Here is a 19,501-nt window from a genome sequence, read left to right on the forward strand (position 1 = left end):
CTTTTCTCCAGATGTTTAATTTCTCTAACTCGAAATAGTTTAATTTTCCCCCTTGAATGAGGCTGAATAATTCTCTTTTTAAATTTCTTTCTCAAGAAGCTAAGTTCTCCACATAGCACAGTTTGTGGTGAAGGTCACCCACAAACTCTTTGTAGAATATTTACGAAAATTTCTATCATTGTTTAAAAAATTATTATTTATTTTTAAATTGCAGTCTATATTTTTATTTTGAATAAAGCAAATTTTAATTTGGTTAATATATTACACTTTAATACTAAATTTTAATATTTAAAAAACCAAAAGTAATGTTTTAAAAATGCTGTTTTTGTTAGGCTTTTTAAATTAATTTTTTTGTGAAATATTTCTGTAGTTAGAAAAGAAATGTTAAAAAATACAATAAAACTTTTTCATTCATTTTTATCATCACGTTTAAATTGGACATATCCATAAGTCAAAATAATATTTCATAGCATTATTATTAGATGAATTTTTTCCTAATGTAAGTATATGATTAAAATTTGTATTTCTTTATATTTTAATATTTATGATGCATCGAAATAACTTCCAACTTATCTATTCGCAATTTTTTTTTGCTTTTCTTTATTGCATGTATTATTTATAGACATTTCTACGTACAGATCTAAGCTTAATTTATAGAAAATGTCGTTTGCTCGAAAGTTTAATTCACGTAAACAAGACCTTCATTTCGAGTACATGAGTTTTGTTCACTTAATGAAAAGAGGTTTTTTTTTTTTTTAACGTGTATTGTTGTTAAAGGTGATCGTGAGAACAAAAAATCTAACTGCAAAACGTATTTATGAGAAATGATATTTTATTTATTTCACATATATTTTAATCTTCCACAGGAAAAATTAAGATAACATTCAGTAAAAAGGTGTTAAAACTTTTTTGTCTTTTTTATACATATTATAATTTTTGTATAGTTTCTAAATAAATTATAAATTCATTTCACAAGAAACAAAAAACAAATGTAGTTAATAACAGTTTGACATTGTAAGTAAATCAGTTCCTGTACATACACTCTGTGAGGCAGAATACTTTATTTTAACATCGCTTCAGAACAAAACGTACATATTCAGAAATTGCAGTTTTAATTAAAAATTCGAAGCGTTTGAGCATTTGTGTAAAATCTTATAAAAAACTTGAATATTGAATATTACGAAAATTACACATATTTACATGCTCGTGAATTTTCATCATAGTCCAGCAATACATTAAAAGAACTGCAAAGTTATTTTGAATAGTAGAACTAAATTTTCGATAAATTATGTGAAGTTTGTTTTGATCTGAATAAAAAATTTAACATATATTTTTCACCTTAGGAGTATTCACCAGTCTCATAAGAAATCTTGAGCATTATTACCCGTTCTCTGAAAAAGTACATCATGATATAAACTAAATTGGACTAAAACAAATTGATAGATATGTTTATACCAAATTGCTTCTGTTATTCTCTCTAGTGACTAAAATCTTTATTTGCATGTATAACAAAGCTCTAGAATTTGTCCCTAATCAACACATTTACAATTATTAGTTCTCATATTATGTTTAACACTTCCGCTAAAATAAGATGCATAGCACACGGTGGCAGATAATTTTCGTGTGCACAAATTATTCACAAAATATTAGATGCAGAAGCTTTCCTTCTAGACTTGTAAGTATTCCTGTCATATAACTTGAAATTATTTATTCTCTAGTATTTCGAAAATTAAGAAAATTAAGTTTGGCTTGCAATGAAATAACAAGTGCAGAGCATCATCACAGTCAAATAGCACTAAATGAAATATAATTTTCTTGCCTTGAGTAACATGCTTTCAAGCAGTAGGCAGTTTAAATATGGAAGTTCTAAGTATGTTCTGGTAATAACATTTCTTGAAGTCATTAAGATTTCAAAAGCCAGATCTGAAGTAAAAGGCATTGGAGATGGATGATGTTCTCTCATTTATGGCAAAGCACCAGTACCTCGTCAGTTTTCGTACAAGAACAACTTGTCAGTTTTCGCACAAGTCCCAGAATTTATACATCTGCAAAAAGAAAGCGGGAATTAAAATTAGTTAAAGAAATTATATTACAGTACATTGAGCGCATAACATATTCACCTTTTGGGAAGAATAAAAATGGCTTAAATTGTGGGTATATACTAAAAATAATTCTGAAAATCTAAAAGAATTCTTTTCTTCAGAATTATGTATTTTGAATATCATTAGGATACATGGATTGCATAATATATTTGCTTTTCGGGAAGAATAAAAATGACTTCCACAGAAAATATTATGTGGTATACACTAAAAAGAATGTGGGTATACACTAAAAAGAATTCTGAAAATCCTGTGATAATTTTGAAGCATAAAATGATGATAGAAAAACGGGGGAAAGGAAAACTTCGGCTTCAGAGACTAATGAAGTATTTACCAGTGGCAACTGCCCGATATTACCATTTTATTCTTTCTTACGTAACACACAGCTGTTTAACGCATTTTTCAGTACATATACGTAACTGCTTTATAAATACAACAAAATCAACATTATGCTTCTTAATGGCATTTTAATACATCTCTGTGGCAACAGATTATTAACAAAATGTCTAACATTAAAAGCGGTCTTCGAAACGATTCTATTGCAATTTATAAACATTTGTGCTGTGATAATTTTCATTCTACAGACAGTTGTGTGCACGAGGCCAGTTTTTTAATGAAAAATAAGATATTTAGACACTCCATCTTTCTAAATTTATAATCGTAATCTTTTTTAACTTAAGCTCATCCATATCGAGCTCAGTAACAGATTTGTCATATTTTATTAGCTAATCATTTGATGTCTGTGAGACGAATTATAATTGCCCATGTTTTGGAGAAAACAGTTTAGTCATATACTACGCTGCAATAAATTAATACTTATCTTTATTTTAGATCAGTAAAATCTTTAGCAAATAAATTTTCGTATGATCACTTGATTAAAAAAAAATTTCAATCGTTGATAAAATAATTCCATATTATTGATTTTTGGTTGCCTTGTCAACGAAGTTAAAACTGAGTAGTAGTGAAAGAAGATGAAAAGCATAATGGAAGGAAACGAGAAGCGCAATAAACGTAGTAAATAAGTAACTTGAAGAACGAAAGAGATAAAGAAACTCGAAAAGTGTTATAACTCATAGAGAAAGAACTAGTACGTGCTTTGGAAACAGTTGTTAATCAGAGGTTTAAAAACCATTCTTCATCACGATTCTTCTATCTATATGAGGTAAATGAAAAAAAAGAAATACAATGTAAATGAAAGTCTGTCATTTACAAATTGTAGCTTACATGTACTTAATATTACATAATTAATTATTTTTTCTGACTCAGTTGCATACAAAATTTCCTTCGCAGTAAACAAGATTATGTTTTTATGCATATTATTATGGCATAGTCCAATAACCTGAAGGATGAAAGGTCAAAGTTTTCTGTTAAGCCTAAAAATACCAATGACTAAAATAATAATAAAATAAAATTTTCTTCTTTTTGACAAGTATGCGCTTTAGTCTGCTTTCATAATGCTAAAGTAAAAAAAAAAAAAAAAAAAAAAAAAAAAACTATTCTTTCTTAATCACAGAACACTTTTTAAAGGAGTCGTGACTATTATATATACATCTTAAACAGCAACGTACTTTGACGAGATCTATTGAACGTTTTTGCTCTGAGGTTTATAGTGGATGATTAATTTGAAGATAACATTCTCATAGCATTCGTTCAGAGCTGGATTAAGACTTTTAGGCTCCGTTCAGACGGTGGTATAAATGTCATAGAGGTATAGTCATAAGGCACGAAATGCAGGAGTTCGAGAGCAAGTGCGAACGGAAAGTACCCAATTAGAGAAGCTACATTTGCGCATCCCTGGATCTCTCTACAGCTTTCCTGCCCTGTTTTCCCGCTCAATAGGTTTCACGCGTTCGTTCTGGTTGGTTGACTGTTATACCAAGTCGGCATAAAGTTGAAAACTTTGAACTTTATGCCAAAACCCCTAAACCAGTTTTTGTGACAAGGCCTGGGTACCTAGTCGCTAAAAATTTCGGGTATCATATTTCAACAAAAATATCTATTTTAACCGCTCTCGAATCCATGTGAACGACATTTTTAAGCGACATCTTATACGTAAGGACAGAATAAATAACTCTTTTTGTTTTTCTTTCTTTCCCAAAACGGATTACAAAATGCATTTAAAAGGGATTCAGAAAAAATTTTCTTGTGATGTACGTAAGTATCTCGTACGTAAGTAAAAATAATTAGTCTCAGAACTTTGAAATTTTGTATATGGGACTGCTATAACATGTGCCTCTTCGGTTTTGGTTGCAATCGGCCGCACAAATGGTATACATATTGTTTGCTAAGAAACTAACATAAAACAAAATTAAATAATTATCTTGAACCAACTTTATTTGTTTACAATGCAATTTTCATAATTTAAAATTTTAATTAGCTTTATATAAATAAGATAATATTTTTGCATTTGTTAAATTTAGATTTATGTATATATATATATATATATATATATATATATATACCCACTCTGTTACCCGGCTCCGTGAGCTCAGTTTTTCATTTTTGTATGTTGTTAACTTGTAAATTTTTCGCTTAAAAAGTGACTGAATTATACTGTTCTTATCTTCCTGTAAGGAATTTTATGCCTTTAGTTAATTTTCATGCAATAGTTGCAGAATTATCAACAATTTAAAAGTTAAGGTGGTACTGGCGTAACGAGGCGGCCATTTGTTTACATTTGAATTTCTTAGTAGATTAGTGAATCAAGTCAGTTTCTGCACCAACTTCAGTGTCTTTTTGCTCAGTGGTAGCAAATGTTAACTTTTAGTTTTGCTCACCGAAAATCTGCCGTCCTGCCTGCTGACCGAATAGCTTATTTTTGCGTAGAAACTCTAATTGTTTAAAAAAAAAAAGAAAGAAAAACAATGTTTTTAACGGTATTTAGTGTTTTATGTTTCTCTGTATTTTACAATTTTAATTTAATTAATTTTTTTTAATTTTATATATATATATATTTGCCTCGCCGCGAACTGAGAACTGAATTTATTGAATGAGAAATATATCTCTAATGAAATTCGGTGAAATAAGTTTAAATGAAATGCAGCAAAAATGTGTATAATTTAAGAGGCCATGCTACGAAGTCGTGTGTTGTGGTCGATCGTGTGGTCGCTACGTGTGGTGCCCAAGGCAAAGTACACTAGCTTTGTATATGCTTTACTGTAAACATTGGACCACTGTCAAAGCATTTAAATTTGGAATAGGCTCGCTTTTCAGCACATTTTTAACTAGGATTAAAGATATTAAACATGAAGAATAAGCTATTATATATGATAAAACTCTGATGCGGATACCACATGACTTCCTTGTACGGAATGTTAAATTATACGCACTTTTTGCTGCATTTTATTTAAACTTATTTCTTCGAATTTCATTAGAGATAGATTTCTCATTCAATTAATTCAATTCTCACTTATAAAACCTCAAAATATCTTCATTAAAAATTGAAAAACATAGAAAAGTAAATACAGTTAAAACATTTAAAAGCAATTTTGACAATTTAAATTAGAGTTTCTACGCAAAAACAAACAATTCGGCCAGCGGGCAAGAAAGCAGATTTTTCGGTGCACGAAACTAAAGATTCCTCTTAATCCCACTCGGCAAAAAGACACTGAAGGTGCAGAAACTGACTTAATTCACTATTCTGCTAAGTTTCAAATATAAATAAATATGGCTGCTATGGTTGAAAAAATACGCTTAATCGCACTTAAACAACTTTTAAATTGTTGATAATTCTACAACTATTGCATGTTGATTAACTAAAGTTACAAAAAACGTAACCGGAAGATAATGCACAATTAACCAACATATAAGAATAAAATAAACTGATCTCAGCGAGCCGAATAACAGAGTGGGTATGCATGTATATATGTATATATATATATATATATATAATTTATTTCCTACACAGTATTGATTAATTGATTATATTATCTCCTAAGTTTAATTAAAGTAGGATTATTTTAATAGTGTGCATCCATACTGGTAAGTTATATTTTGAAAGATGTTTTGAAGTAATTTGAAAGCAAAATGTTAATAATGTTTTAACGGGGACTGGAGTTAAATCATCACGAAGAATAATATTTCAATTGTAAAAGTTCGTGATTACCAGTATGGATGCACACTATTAAAATAATCCTACTTTAATTAAACTTAGGAGATAATATAATCAATTAATCAATACTGTTTAGGAAATAAATTATTATTAACTAACTTTGCAGCAATTGCGCAAGTAATAATAACTTGTATTCGCACTAAATGGATTTAAGATCATACAACATTATATATATATATATATATATATATAATTATAAATTTTTTTTATAAAAACATAATATAATCGTGCGTAGTATTTCCGAGGTTTAAACTGCTGAAAAATTATTAGGAAACATATAAAGTTAGAAATTTAGAACCAATTTTTCACAAAGACCAAAAATTGAAATTCATATGTAATAAATTTCAAATAATCCATAAGCAATAAATTTCAAATAACTGAAATTTATTACTAATTTTCAAATAATCCTATAAATGCAAAAAAGAATTTAAAAAATGTTATAATGTCCTTACGTACAGATGTCACGCAAAAACATCGTTAAATTGCATTCGATATCGGTCAAAATGGATATTTTCGTTTAAATATGATACCCGGAGTTTTTCACGATTACATTACTTCCTTTACTTCGTAGAAAGAAGTAAAAATGAGTAAATAGTAGGGCAAATATAAAACTCCTGTATTTTTAATTTTTTTTTTTTTTTCTGCGAAATGTGAAAAGACTTTTAAAAGTTCGAGTAAATAAATCTCAAAAACTTGCACGGCAGTAAAATTACTGTCTTACTGATAATTAATTTTACAATAGACGCAACAAGCAAGTGAGTGAAATATAATTAATTAATCACAAAGTTTAAACAAATGAATGACCAAAGTAATTATCTCTCTCAAAATAATTTGAGATTATTTATTTATTTATGCACTCAAAGCTGAGCGGCATTAAAATTCTTCACTGATTTAAGAACTCATTTTTTATTATTATTTTTTAAACAAAAGCAGAAGCTTTCATGAGTCAGGGTTCAGAAGAGAAGAATGTTCCAAAAACTACCCAAGGCGGTTTTTCCAAACGGGTTCCGTTAAATCTGTTCCTTATCTTTGTTCTTTTCCGATGCAGGAAATTCTGTTTAGAGGTTAGGAAAAAATGCACCAAAGCAACTTTTAATAGTTCTCAGCATATGGACACGCTTCATGTATTCTCAGGAAAAAATTGATAACTGTGCATCCTCTTATCTATCACGGTCACTGAATGAGAAAGGGCAAGCAATCCTCAAAGGTAAAATATTCCAGTTTCCCAAGGCGACTACAAATTTTTACACTGCTAGATTTTAACTTCATGTGCCAATTTACTTGTACGAAACAAGAGAACAAGGGAAGAATTCTTACAAATTACAAAGAATTTCACTTGACTTATATCCTGAAATTCTCTTTATTAGTAGTGTATTTTCTATTCTATATTATTACTAATTAAACAGATTAGAAAGAGACAGTAGGAAGAGATTGAAAGAGATTATGTTAAGATTTTACTCAAAAATAATTTTTATAAACACAAAATTCTTTGTAATTTTATTTGTAAAATCTAATTATTCTTTTCTCAAAAGAGTTTTTCCCACGCCAATTTAATGCCGAGATGAGTTATCGTTTAATGAAAAAAAGAAAAAAAAAATCTTATAGAAAACCCACTAACCACCAAAGTACTTACATACGAAAGCACAAAAATTGCACCATCTGGAAAAATGGAAGACAGTACTTACGATAATGATAGATGATCACACTGAAACATAATTCCAAATTAAAAAAAAATTAATAAATAAAAAAGAGAAAAAAAAAAGAAAAAACTGAAAGCTTTCAGAGTTTATATTACGCCCAAAGAAGCGTATTTTTAGCGTTTTGATTGTTAGCTTTATTTATTAAATATGATGTTTTTTGCACTTAAACCACATAAAATTCAATAGCATTATAAAAAAATATTTAAAAACAGCATAGCTTTAGAATTTCCGATACACAGTTTCGCGCTGGAGGCAAAAAAGTTCTTTCCGTACAGTGTTGCCATTGCTCGCATTGAAATCGTGGAGTTTGTTACTTAAAAATTTGTTAAAATTTTACAAAATTTGAAATAGATAATAAAATAAATTCGAAATTCAAAATTCGGTCTTCCAAGTGACCATGTTCAGTTGTAAGAAAACGTTATTCAAAATTTAATAGCTCTAGATACCTTTGTTTTTTCACAATGCGAGAAACATTCATGCCTTCTTGCAGATTCTTCATTATGTAGTTTCTTTAAGTATAATGCATTTCGCTAATATTTGATGCAACAGTTTGAAAAATGAATCAACGCAGAAAGTGAAACGATGCAAAGTGCCGTTTCGAGACTAATAGCCCTTTGTGTCTAACGCCCCTTTAAACTTAAAAGGGCTCAATTTCATTAATGTAACAGACTTCAAATTTCAGGTTAAATGTTCTTATTTTGATAAATTTGAAAGTCGCTAATTTAAATTAATTTTAGGTTAAATATTCTTATTTTGATAAATTTGAAAGTCGCTAATTTATCTTAATTTTAAGTTAAATATTCTTATTTTGATAAATTTGAAAGTCGCTAATTTATATTAATTTTAGGTTAAATATTCTTATTTTGATAAATTTGAAAGTCGCTGATTTATCTTAATTTTAGGTTAAATATTCTTATTTTGATAAATTTGAAAGTCGCTAATTTATCTTAATTTTATTTCAGAGATCACTATCAAATGGTCAAAATTTTGCATAATATTTTTCGTTTTTGAGAAAAGTTCACTCTTCCCACAAAATATAAATTTGCTTAAAAGAGTAGAAACGTATTATAATTATAAAGTATTTTAAATGAATGGCAGATGTCCAAACGCGATAGCGGTTAGCGACGTTGACTGCCGTACCGAAGGGGCCGCGTTCGAATACCAGAGAAGGCATGGATGTTTGCAAATGTGTCTGTGTGGCATGGGGGTACTCTAAATATACGGCGAGCCGAAAGTCCTCTGGAGAGGTTGCTGGTAGGGAAAGAGAGATGAGCGACGCTCGGACCCGTCCTCCCCAGAGTGCTCGGCATCAAAATTGGGGGCGGGACTGAGCTAAGTCATACTGTCCCCTGCAGTCTTGCACTCCTTGCTACGATGAATTTCGTGGGCTTGTTCGGATGTTACTGTCAGACAAGTAGTGTTGCGCCTGCGCGCGCATTTCATTGCTAGTATCTACGCATGCGCCTTGAGCTTCTAGAGTTTGAGACATGAGATTGTGAGTTAAGAGCGTGTGAGAGAATTCGTATCTTCGAGTGGCCATGAACGATGTACATTAATGAGAATAAAAGTGTGATATAATACAGTTCATTATAGTGTAGTGCCTGTGCATAACAAGTGGTATAGGTCATAACAAGAACAACAACAACATATGAATGGCATATCTACTTTTACTGCTGGGTACCAGGAATTTATAACCTATGGATTTCAGTTAGTTAAGATTTAGGGATCAGGTTATAATTTTGATTTACATGTAAGAAAACGTTATTTATTTATTTTCTATAAGAGTTTTCGAAATAGGAAGAGCACCTTTTCCTGAATTTTGACACCTGTGTGACATTTTATGATTTATTTACAAAGAATTTCAGAATAAAACCTCTGTCTTTGACAAGTTAAATCTGAGATTAGTTTCGATAATCTCCGAAGTATGCAGGAAACGGAATCTTGTGGCCTAATGGAGCATCTGCAGTATGAGTAATCGCACAATATTTGCTACCCGCAGCGTTCGTTTCCCACATGCTTGAGAAGAAACGGTCGCTCGGCCAGGAAACCAAGTGTGAATAACTTCCATCAGGTGGATCAGACAGTCTTGCTTCTTTTTAGGTTCACACATTCTGGATTTTATTTATTTTTCATCAGTAGGTCATGCTGGTTATTTTCTACACGATTGTTCAGTTACAAGGCTTCAACCGAATTCAAAAATTAAAGTAATCAAACTACGCCTTTAAAAATACCCGCAGTGTTGTTCCTAGTACGTGTTGGTAATTGTGTTTCCTTTTAAAATATCCATTTCAAAATATTATCTATTTCTTACGCTCAGTCTTGTGCTTACGAAGTACTGTAGGACAGTTCACATTTGTATAATTTTATATATAATAAAATTTAAAAAAATCTGAAAGTTTTCAGATTTTAAATTACTTCCAAAGGTTTTGTGTGTTACCTTTAGTTTTTTAACGTTTTGTGTATTACCTTTAGTTATTAAATATCATGTTCTACAAATACGGCGAGCCGAAAACAATTTTTCGAAAACATCTATCAAACAGTTTTTCTACCAAACAGCGGAAAACATCTAATACGGCGAGCTGAAAACAGTTTTTCGAAATGCTGAAAACAGTTTTCTGGAATACCGGCCCAGCGTGCAGATCACCACACCACGAAAGCACGCTAGGGAGGCGGGAGAAATACCGTATAATCTTTTTTATAAGTAACTAATGGACACTTCTGAAAATTAAGGTGGCCACCTCTACGTATTTGGAATATATAGGGAGTCGAACACAATGTGAAACAATATGGTTGACTAGGGTGTAACTCTTTTTGCCGGAAGGGGCGTAATACGTGTTATATAACGCCTAATATTTTAAAGGTATGACTTAAGCGGTGGTACGACTTGTGCAACCTTACCCTTCCGTTACTCTTGGCCAAAAGATATTTACCAAGTTTTACTTAAGATTTTTAACTACTTTTACTTCAAAATTAACTACACAGTTTGCTGGATAGTTATAGTTTATCGTGCTTAATTACTACAGTACAAAGTCCGTAATCCGGACTCGTCGGGACTTCGGCGATTCCGGATTAAGGGTTTTTCCGAATTATAGATCATCAACTTAAATCTGGTAAGATGACATGCAGAAATTATACAATTAAAAACATGAAACCATAATTTATGAAATAAAGAACAATTATGATCTGAAGGCTATCAAAATTTACAAAAAAAAAAAAAAAAGCTCAATATTTATTTGTTTACTTTATTGAGCATTTCTTTCAATGTAAGTTGTTTAAGTTGCTTCGTTTTTTTGTGCTAAACGTGCATGTGCCAAAAAAAAATTGTGGCTTTGAGGTCCGGATTATAGATCATTCCGGATAATGGATGTCCAGATTACAGACTTTGCACTGTATATGCCAATCTAAGCAGCAGTTGCGCTGGGTTTTGGTTCTGAAAGTCCATATTACCCTCTTTTTTTGTTTTTGATTCAATATATATATATGATCCTATATAAACATCGTTCTTTAGATTAACTGAGCCAGCCCTGTTTAGTGCTTGTACTGCGACTGACAATTTTGTCATTTTATTTGTTCAATCGACTAGTTTTGGAAGTTTTTTGCTTCATTAATATTTGGTCTTTTGAATTCAGTTTTGCCATTAGTTGTATTACTTTGTTTCTGCAATTTTTAAGTAGATTAAGCTGCTTACTTTGCATTTGTATCTAATCTGTTTATTTTTATGTACCATATATACCCGCGTATAAGTCGAGATATTTTGGGCAAAAAAAAAAAGACTTCAAAGTGGGAGGGTCGACTTATACGCGGGGCCATAAAAAATTAAAAGAATCGGAAGTTTAAAAATTTCTTTGTATAATGCAGTTGTTTTCTTCCCGCACTCGAATTGGACGACTTATCAAATAAGTCACTTACTTGAAGTAATTTCATGACTTAAATTATGTTACGAACTACAGTGGTGGCCAAAATTGTGGACACTTTCGGAAATTTTTATGTTTTTAACCCTGAAAAATGCGAATGCCTGCGAAATACCCTCTGAATGATTATAAAATCATTTAAAAAATGTTGTATTAGCAACGAACTAGACGGCACGGAAGATGATACTGTTTTTGAAAGTGAAAATGACGACGAAGGCTGTAGTAGTGATTGTAACAATACAGAGTTCGAGACTGAAAATATGTATGATGACGAGCCAATGACGACAGAAGAGTTCTATGAAATGTTTGGCGAATCTGACCATGAATCGGACGTTGAAGGATATTGATTTTGTTTATTTACCAAAGTATTTTTTATCGTATATTTACTTTTTTTCTCAGATGATTTTAAATAAATGTAGTACTTAAAAAATTTTTTTCGAAGTTTCTCGATCGATTTTGGAAGTGGAGGGTCGACTTATACGCGGGTTTCTTATTTTCTACGAATTTTTTATGTCGAAGTAGGGGGGGTCGACTTATACGCGGTATCGACTTATACGCGAGTATATACGGTATATTTGTTTTCTTTGAGTATGAATGCATGTAGGGGAAAGATTTGAATGCATCTGAGACGAATTCGAAATATCATTTTAAAAATTTATGATTGAAATTGATTATTTTAAAAATGTATGAATTGAAAAAGTGGTATAGAGTTCCAGATGGTTCAGAGGAGCGAAACATGCATTTGGAACTCATTAATCAACTGAGTTCAAAACACTTTTCCCTTGATCAGATCTGTTTGAAACGTTTAAATAAAGGAGATTAATTTTTTTTTCATGCAATTGTACAGCCCACTGTATTTTTTTCTCGTCTCCCACACAGTAGTTTTTATGATTTTCTTTGGATTGCTTAGGTTTTTACTTTGTACCTTTCAATGACGTTACTCGTTTTTTGTTAGCATTTCAAGGAGATTAAAAAAAAAGTAGGTTGGCCTTTATATATTTTTTGAAACTAAATTTATATTAAATTTACGTTCTAGCTTTTTATTTCACTATGAAATTCATTTATATGTTATACATACATATATATAATATATACACGAATATTTCTTTATTTATGTACATATATATAATTAGAAAACGATAAAAAAGAAACTTTTTTTAAGATAAAACAATTACAACGATTTTCCAAGCCTACGGTGAGAATCAGCATCACAGAAGCGTGAGTGAAAGAAACCAGTTGCAAAGAAACCGCAGGATTCAATGTTTCGGAATAAAGATGCGACTTAAATATGACAGAAGCGATTGCGAGGGAAGAATTTTTCCATCGCACATTCTTAAGCATTCATGCATAGCACTCTTGAAAATGCACTGTGACGTCTTGTCAGAGTGACATTTATTTCTGTAATAGCATTTGAAAACCTCTGATTCTTCCTTAATGTTTTAAACTCATGTTTAATCTTACGAAAACTTTCACTGATATTTAAACTAAATAAATGCTGGTCAGTCTGAAATCTCTTTTCTTATGTTTTGTACAAATACGCATTTTGTATAATGTTGCACTCATCAGAATACATTGTTAATTAACATGGTATGAGCTTGAATTAAAATATTCCATAGATACATTTAAATGCAATGTATATTTCCTCTCTTTTTTTTTAACCCAAAAGGCGATAGCCCAGAAGGGCTATTAATTTCGTTTTGGCATTTTGCGTCGAAAACTTTAAAAGTCTGAATCACTTTTCAAATTGTTGCCACCAAATATTATTGCCCTGTATTATATTGAAAGAAATTAAATATTAAAGAATCTGCATATACGTATGTTTATCGCATTGTGATAAAACAACGGTACCTAGAGTCAAAATTTTTGAATAATGTACGTCTACACACGAATATGGGCATCTGGAAGCCCAAATTTGGAATTGGTTTATTACCCCTTTCATAATTTGTAAAGCATTTATGAGTTTTTGATTAACAAACTCAACGATTTCAAAGCCAGCGATGGCACTGTACGGAAGAAATTTTTTTTTTCTTTTTCCTTTCCTACAGCGCGCGAGATTGCGTATCGGAAGTTCTAAAGATATGCTCATTTTAAATTATTTTGCGATATTTTTGTTGAATTGAATTTTATGGCTCAAGTGCGAAGAACATGATATTTAAATAAAGGTAACACACAACGTGTTAAAAAACGCCCATTTGGGCGTAATATAAAATCTGAATGCTATCAGTATTTTCCTCCTAAAAGTATTAAAAAAATCTCGGAATTTTTATTTTTTTTTAAATTTTGGCTACGATCCACGGATGTTAACCACAGAAAATCACAATAAAAACCATTCAGAATATAATATATGGTAATACATTTACTTGAGACAAAAGTTCTAAATCAATACTCACTCACGCGTTCAAAGTTGCAATAAACAGTGTCAATGTTGATGAATTGTAAGGAAAATTTAAATTCAAAACATATTTAACGTGGGATAAGGACCTGGTAGTATTGAAATAACTTTGCAAAAGCAATAAATCATTTTAAAAAATAAATAATAAAGGAAGTTCAGTTTTTGAGATTCAATCAACAACAAGCGCAAGAATTAAAATTAAATACAATAAAAAAATTTACATCTCCTTGAACATCTTCGACAATTAATATATCGACAGAAGCAAATGGATTAGCCTGTTTCGGAACTGATAAACATGCAAACTCACTGGTGAAAACACAAATTGTTTTGCAAAAAGTTTTAATAAATTTGTGTCTTTATTGGAGCAGAAACAAGCTGATCCACTTACTTCTCACGATACACCAACCCTTTGAAGAAGATGAGCTGACAGATGTAAACTGTTTTTTCTTTGCATTTAATTTTTAACTTTTGAGTTTGTTGCATATTGAATTTCAAAACTGGATCCGTTTTCTTACTTTTATTCACAACCAAAACAGAATGGTTTTCAAGCGCGTGGTCACGGCAAGACAGATTTCAGAAAATGATAAATGGCAACAGTAAGAAAAAGGTTTTTAAAATAACTAAGTGTAAGAATAAACAAAGTTTTAAAAGATTTTGAAAACTACAGACAGTGCAGGATAGGGGTCAACGATGGGACACGAGTTCTGTGGATGTTTTATCTATGGCTTCGAGCTTTTACATGATTAATTATTCTTTCTTTTTACCATGTGAATATTAAAATGTGAATGCATTTTAGGAATAAAGTTTTCGATTATAATAGCAATACATATACCTTCAGTTTAATGTTAGTTTTAAAGGAGAACAATATCATTCAGTTTCGTGATTTTTGATTATTTTTTGTATACAAGAAACCACAGAATGAGCAATTGTTCCGTCAGCTTTTTCTGCTCATTTAGCGGCTTTTATTAAAACGAAATTTCTTTGGATATAAAATTTTGATATAGTGGTGATATAAATGTTATAGAGAATTTTTTACACTTGTACGAAAAATGTTACACTGTTACAAAGAATGTTACATTTTACAAAAATGTTTTTGTGAAGTATAAAATTTTGTTACAGGTATAACACAGATGTTATAAAGGATTTTGACACTGCAAAATGTTGGTGCTACTTTGGTAGACCGTTGCACGGATTTTTGGCGATTTACGTTGGCCGCATTGTTGGCGCGATTTTTACAAACGTCAGCCATCTTGAAAAACGCTGTTTTTACGCATAGTAAAGTATTCGAAACTTAAAAAATAAATAAATAAATATCGTTAAAAGTAATGGATTAATTTTTTGTTGAAAATTTCGTTTTTTAAGATGGCAGGCAAGTGTAAATAAATACATTTACTATGAGTATAAAATACTAAAGTAAGGTTATTATTACTTTCATATAGATAAGAAGAGAATAAAAACACCGCTATAAAAACATTGAGCCAACGTTTAATTAGATTAAAATATTACTGAAATTGAATATCGAATTAAAAACCATCATACCAACATTTAAAAGAATTAGAATATTATTAAATTCAAATACTTTAAAATACGTTATATAGAATATAATTAACATTAAAACATATGTGACAATAATTATCTCAGCAATTTCTGAAAATAGTGTATTAATTTTTTTAACAAAAATTGAAGTATACAATTATAAAATAAAATAAAAATATGTACTTACATTTTTTTGAGTGTTTAACCTGTTCTTTACTGATAAGTACCACAATAAAAAATCAGAATCATAATTTAGATAACATCTTTGAAGACATCTTTGAAGGAATTCGAAGATATAAATTAAATTTTAAAACGGCGCGGAAATGCACACACAAATTGTCAGTAACCAATCAGTGAGCTGATTACAGCTCGTTAATGCACAAATATTCTATAACCAATCAGAGAGCTTATTACATCACGGCTAGAATTAAAATTATTTAAAAATTCATACATAATAAAATCATTTTTTAAAAAAATGCAAAATTAAATTGTATTTTAATATTGAACAGCCATAAATAATGTTTAAAACATTAGATAAAATGTATACATATTAAAACGAATTACTTTTAAAGTAAGGTGACGTCATTGATTACATCATCTACAACATAAAATTTCATAAAATATGATAAACAATAAAATTTTTATTTCAAATAAAAATGCAAAATTAAATTGATTTTTAATATTTAAAAGCCATAAATAATATTTTAAACACGGAATTTATGCACAATAAAACGCATTATTTTTTAAATAAAATGACAACAAAGTATCGGTTACCATAAATAACTAATCCAGCAATGGGTTTACCATAAGTTGCATTACTCGCCAAAGAAAAATCGCCAAAATCCGTGCAACCGTCTACGAAAGTAGCACCCAAAATTTTTGAGAAATTAAAACACTGTTGTAGAATATTTTACGAAGTTGATGAGCAGAGTTGTTAGTGGAGACTTTTGACATAAGGTCTGAGATACTGAAAATATTTTACAATTCTGAGAAAGTATTTTTGCAAATTCTGAGAAGATTAAAAAATTTAGAGAAATTATTTTGTACACATGAAGAAATGAATATAGAGTAATATTTTATTGGATCTACTATTATTTGTAAGCTAAGTTTTTGTATATGCTGATATTAGTGTACGCCTTAATTATTACTAAATAATAACAGAACTTGAATATGAATGCTTCCTTATGCATTTCAGCACTTTTAGAAACCGACAAATAATGATGATATTAAATTTTTTATGATATAAATGTCCAAATGAATATAGATAGATGTCTTTTACTTATTCTAGTGATTATCAACCCGGTCTTTTTCGACACCTACCGGAGCGGTAGGTATTTATTTACTGGACAATGGAAGTTTTGGTCTGCTGTTATTTTGTTCTTTTCCGCGTATCGAATACATTGCCAGTTTGGTTTTTTCCTGCTATTTTTCCGTACGAAAATCTTAACAGATATATTTAGTTTTACAACATAAGTTTCAAGAATTTCATTAATTATTAATTAATGATAATCTCAATAAACTTTGTTGTTTTCTCATTTAACGTTCTTCTTTTCTTCAATTTAAGCAGCTTGTCCATTAACAGGCACTATATCGATTGGGTTATCATTCATTATCGATGGGGGTCATTAAATTTATATCATTTACGTAAATCCTACACAAAGTAAAAACAAAATGTTAAACTTTTAAGGGTACTGTTCTGTTATCAGGGCTGAATCTAGGAATGTATGTATGTATGTGAAAAATTAGCAGCCGCCTTCGCCGGGAATCGAACCCCGGACCTCTGGAATACCGGCCGAGCGTGCTACCTTTACACCACGAAGGCACGCTAGGGAAGTGGGAGAAATACCTTATATACCGCCCTTTTTAAAGGGTGACTAGGGTTTTAGGGAACCTAGTCGCCAAATCCTGGGTGAGATGAATCATCATCAACAACCCTTTTTTTTTTAGTTCGGGCGCCACTTGTAGTGTAATTAGGTTAATTGGAAGCAGAAAAGATGAAAAATATGCAACGGCCTTCGCCGGGAATCGAACCACGGACCTCTGGAATACCGGCCCAGCGTTCTACCCTTACACCACGAAGGCACGCTAGGGAAGTGGGAGAAATACCTTATAATGCATGCATATATATGTAAGCACGAATGTGTGTGTATAGAATATACACGTATATGAGCATACATTCATACATTTCTGAATCCTGTCCCGATAACATAACAGTACCTTTTTAAGTATATAAATTTTATAAATCCTCTTTCCCCTTCTGAAAATTCGCAGTTGCACTAAACTGAATTGCTATGATATCTGTCAGCTGTGAATAAATTTAAACTTTAACAAAGTTACAAAAGTGGGCTGCAAGTATTAAAGTGCTTACAATTGACTAAAGGTAGTAGAAAAATCCAAAAATCGCCAAAATATGACCTAGTTTTTTTTTTTTTTTTCTTTTTTTTTCAAATTATAAATACATTTTGATGGTTGAGAAATATATTTAATTCACCACACATTCACCAGCTCTTAGTAAACAACACATTTTGCACACACGAAAATCCTGCAAAATGACCAAACATTTACACTTCGAATGTACTGGATTTGGTTATAAATAGAAAAAGACGATTTTTGAAAAGCAAAATGTCGAAAATCAATGAAGCTACTGTGTTCATATTTAGCCTGCAACAACTTTTGAACAGCAATTTATCGCAAACCCACATAAATTAAATTATTGATTGAAGATACTCTCACTATTATTCCTTATAAGTATCAAAATGAGTGAAAAATCCTAGCCGAAAACCTTGAACATAATAACTTTTTCAAATAACATTTACAGAATGTGAAATTTCAGCGATATGAAAGTAGCCTTTCCCCAAAATAATTATTTTCACAAACAGATTTCCTTTGCAATTTAATCGAGGAAAATCCATTTAAAACAATGGTTACTTGGAGCATTCTCCACAGTTCATGGGATTCTTAATTTCTGTGCGTATACTTCCTGATCGGTGTTTTCCACGCCGAAAAAGAAATATGGCCGACAGGTCAACTGAGACGTCGGATTAAGCAAGTTCAGCAAGTAAGTAAGTAGCTAGCGACTCTGATGGCAGAGGCAGAAATTCTTCGCGTTCTCTTCTGCTTGTAACGTTAGGGAGAAGCTTGGAGCTCTCTATTTTTGATTTCTTTGTTATTATCATCTGTATTGGAAAGGAAGTCAATGAACGATGTGAACAGCCTTCGGAACCCCGAATTTGCTCGTCCTCGACTGGAGACGAATGGAACTGAAAGTGACGTTCGTTCCGCTTTGACGAAAATGCTGGGGCTGGCGTTTCGTCTGTTGATGTCGCTTTTACGTTGAGAGCGATCTGTTTTGTAATCCGTAATTTAGCAAGGCAAATAAACGTTTCACTATCCTTACCTATCAATAAATTTAAAAACTAACTCATGTAACACATAGATTATTAATAAGCAAAAGTAAACAGTGTTTTGGTTGTTTATTTTTAATAAAAAATTAACAAATTCATAATCATGAAAACTCCAATAATATTTTTCGTTTCAAATCTTAGCCTTTGCGTGCAAATTACTTGAAGAATCTAGAGGAAAGCTGAAACATTCCATACTGATTTTGATTTTTTGTACAATTATAAGGTATAATCCCTCCTTTCTGCATGCCTTCGTGGTGTAACGGGTAGTACACTCGGCGCGTATTCGAGAGATCCAGGTTTGAGTCCCGGCGGCGTAATGGCAGACCGCACATTGAGTTGAACAGCGTT

The 19,501-nt window shown here is 30.9% G+C and overlaps 1 protein-coding gene across 2 annotated transcripts in view; it reads right to left on the reverse strand.

The window, feature by feature from the left end:
• Positions 1 to 19,501, reverse strand: part of LOC118183801 (uncharacterized) — a 141,287-nt gene that overhangs the window by 55,038 nt on the left and 66,748 nt on the right. The window contains exon 2 of one of the 2 annotated variants that reach the window (XM_035353407.2): positions 813 to 2,045. The exons of the other annotated variant lie outside the window; for it this stretch is intronic. The gene's annotated coding sequence lies outside the window, so the exon portion shown is untranslated. Of the gene's footprint in view, positions 1 to 812; positions 2,046 to 19,501 lie in introns of those variants that run through there. 2 annotated transcript variants of the gene reach the window in all.

Source organism: Stegodyphus dumicola, chromosome 4 (assembly GCF_044657685.1).
Source record: "Stegodyphus dumicola isolate Sdum_Otavi_A_Nest chromosome 4, ASM4465768v1".
Lineage (NCBI taxonomy): Eukaryota > Metazoa > Arthropoda > Arachnida > Araneae > Eresidae > Stegodyphus > Stegodyphus dumicola.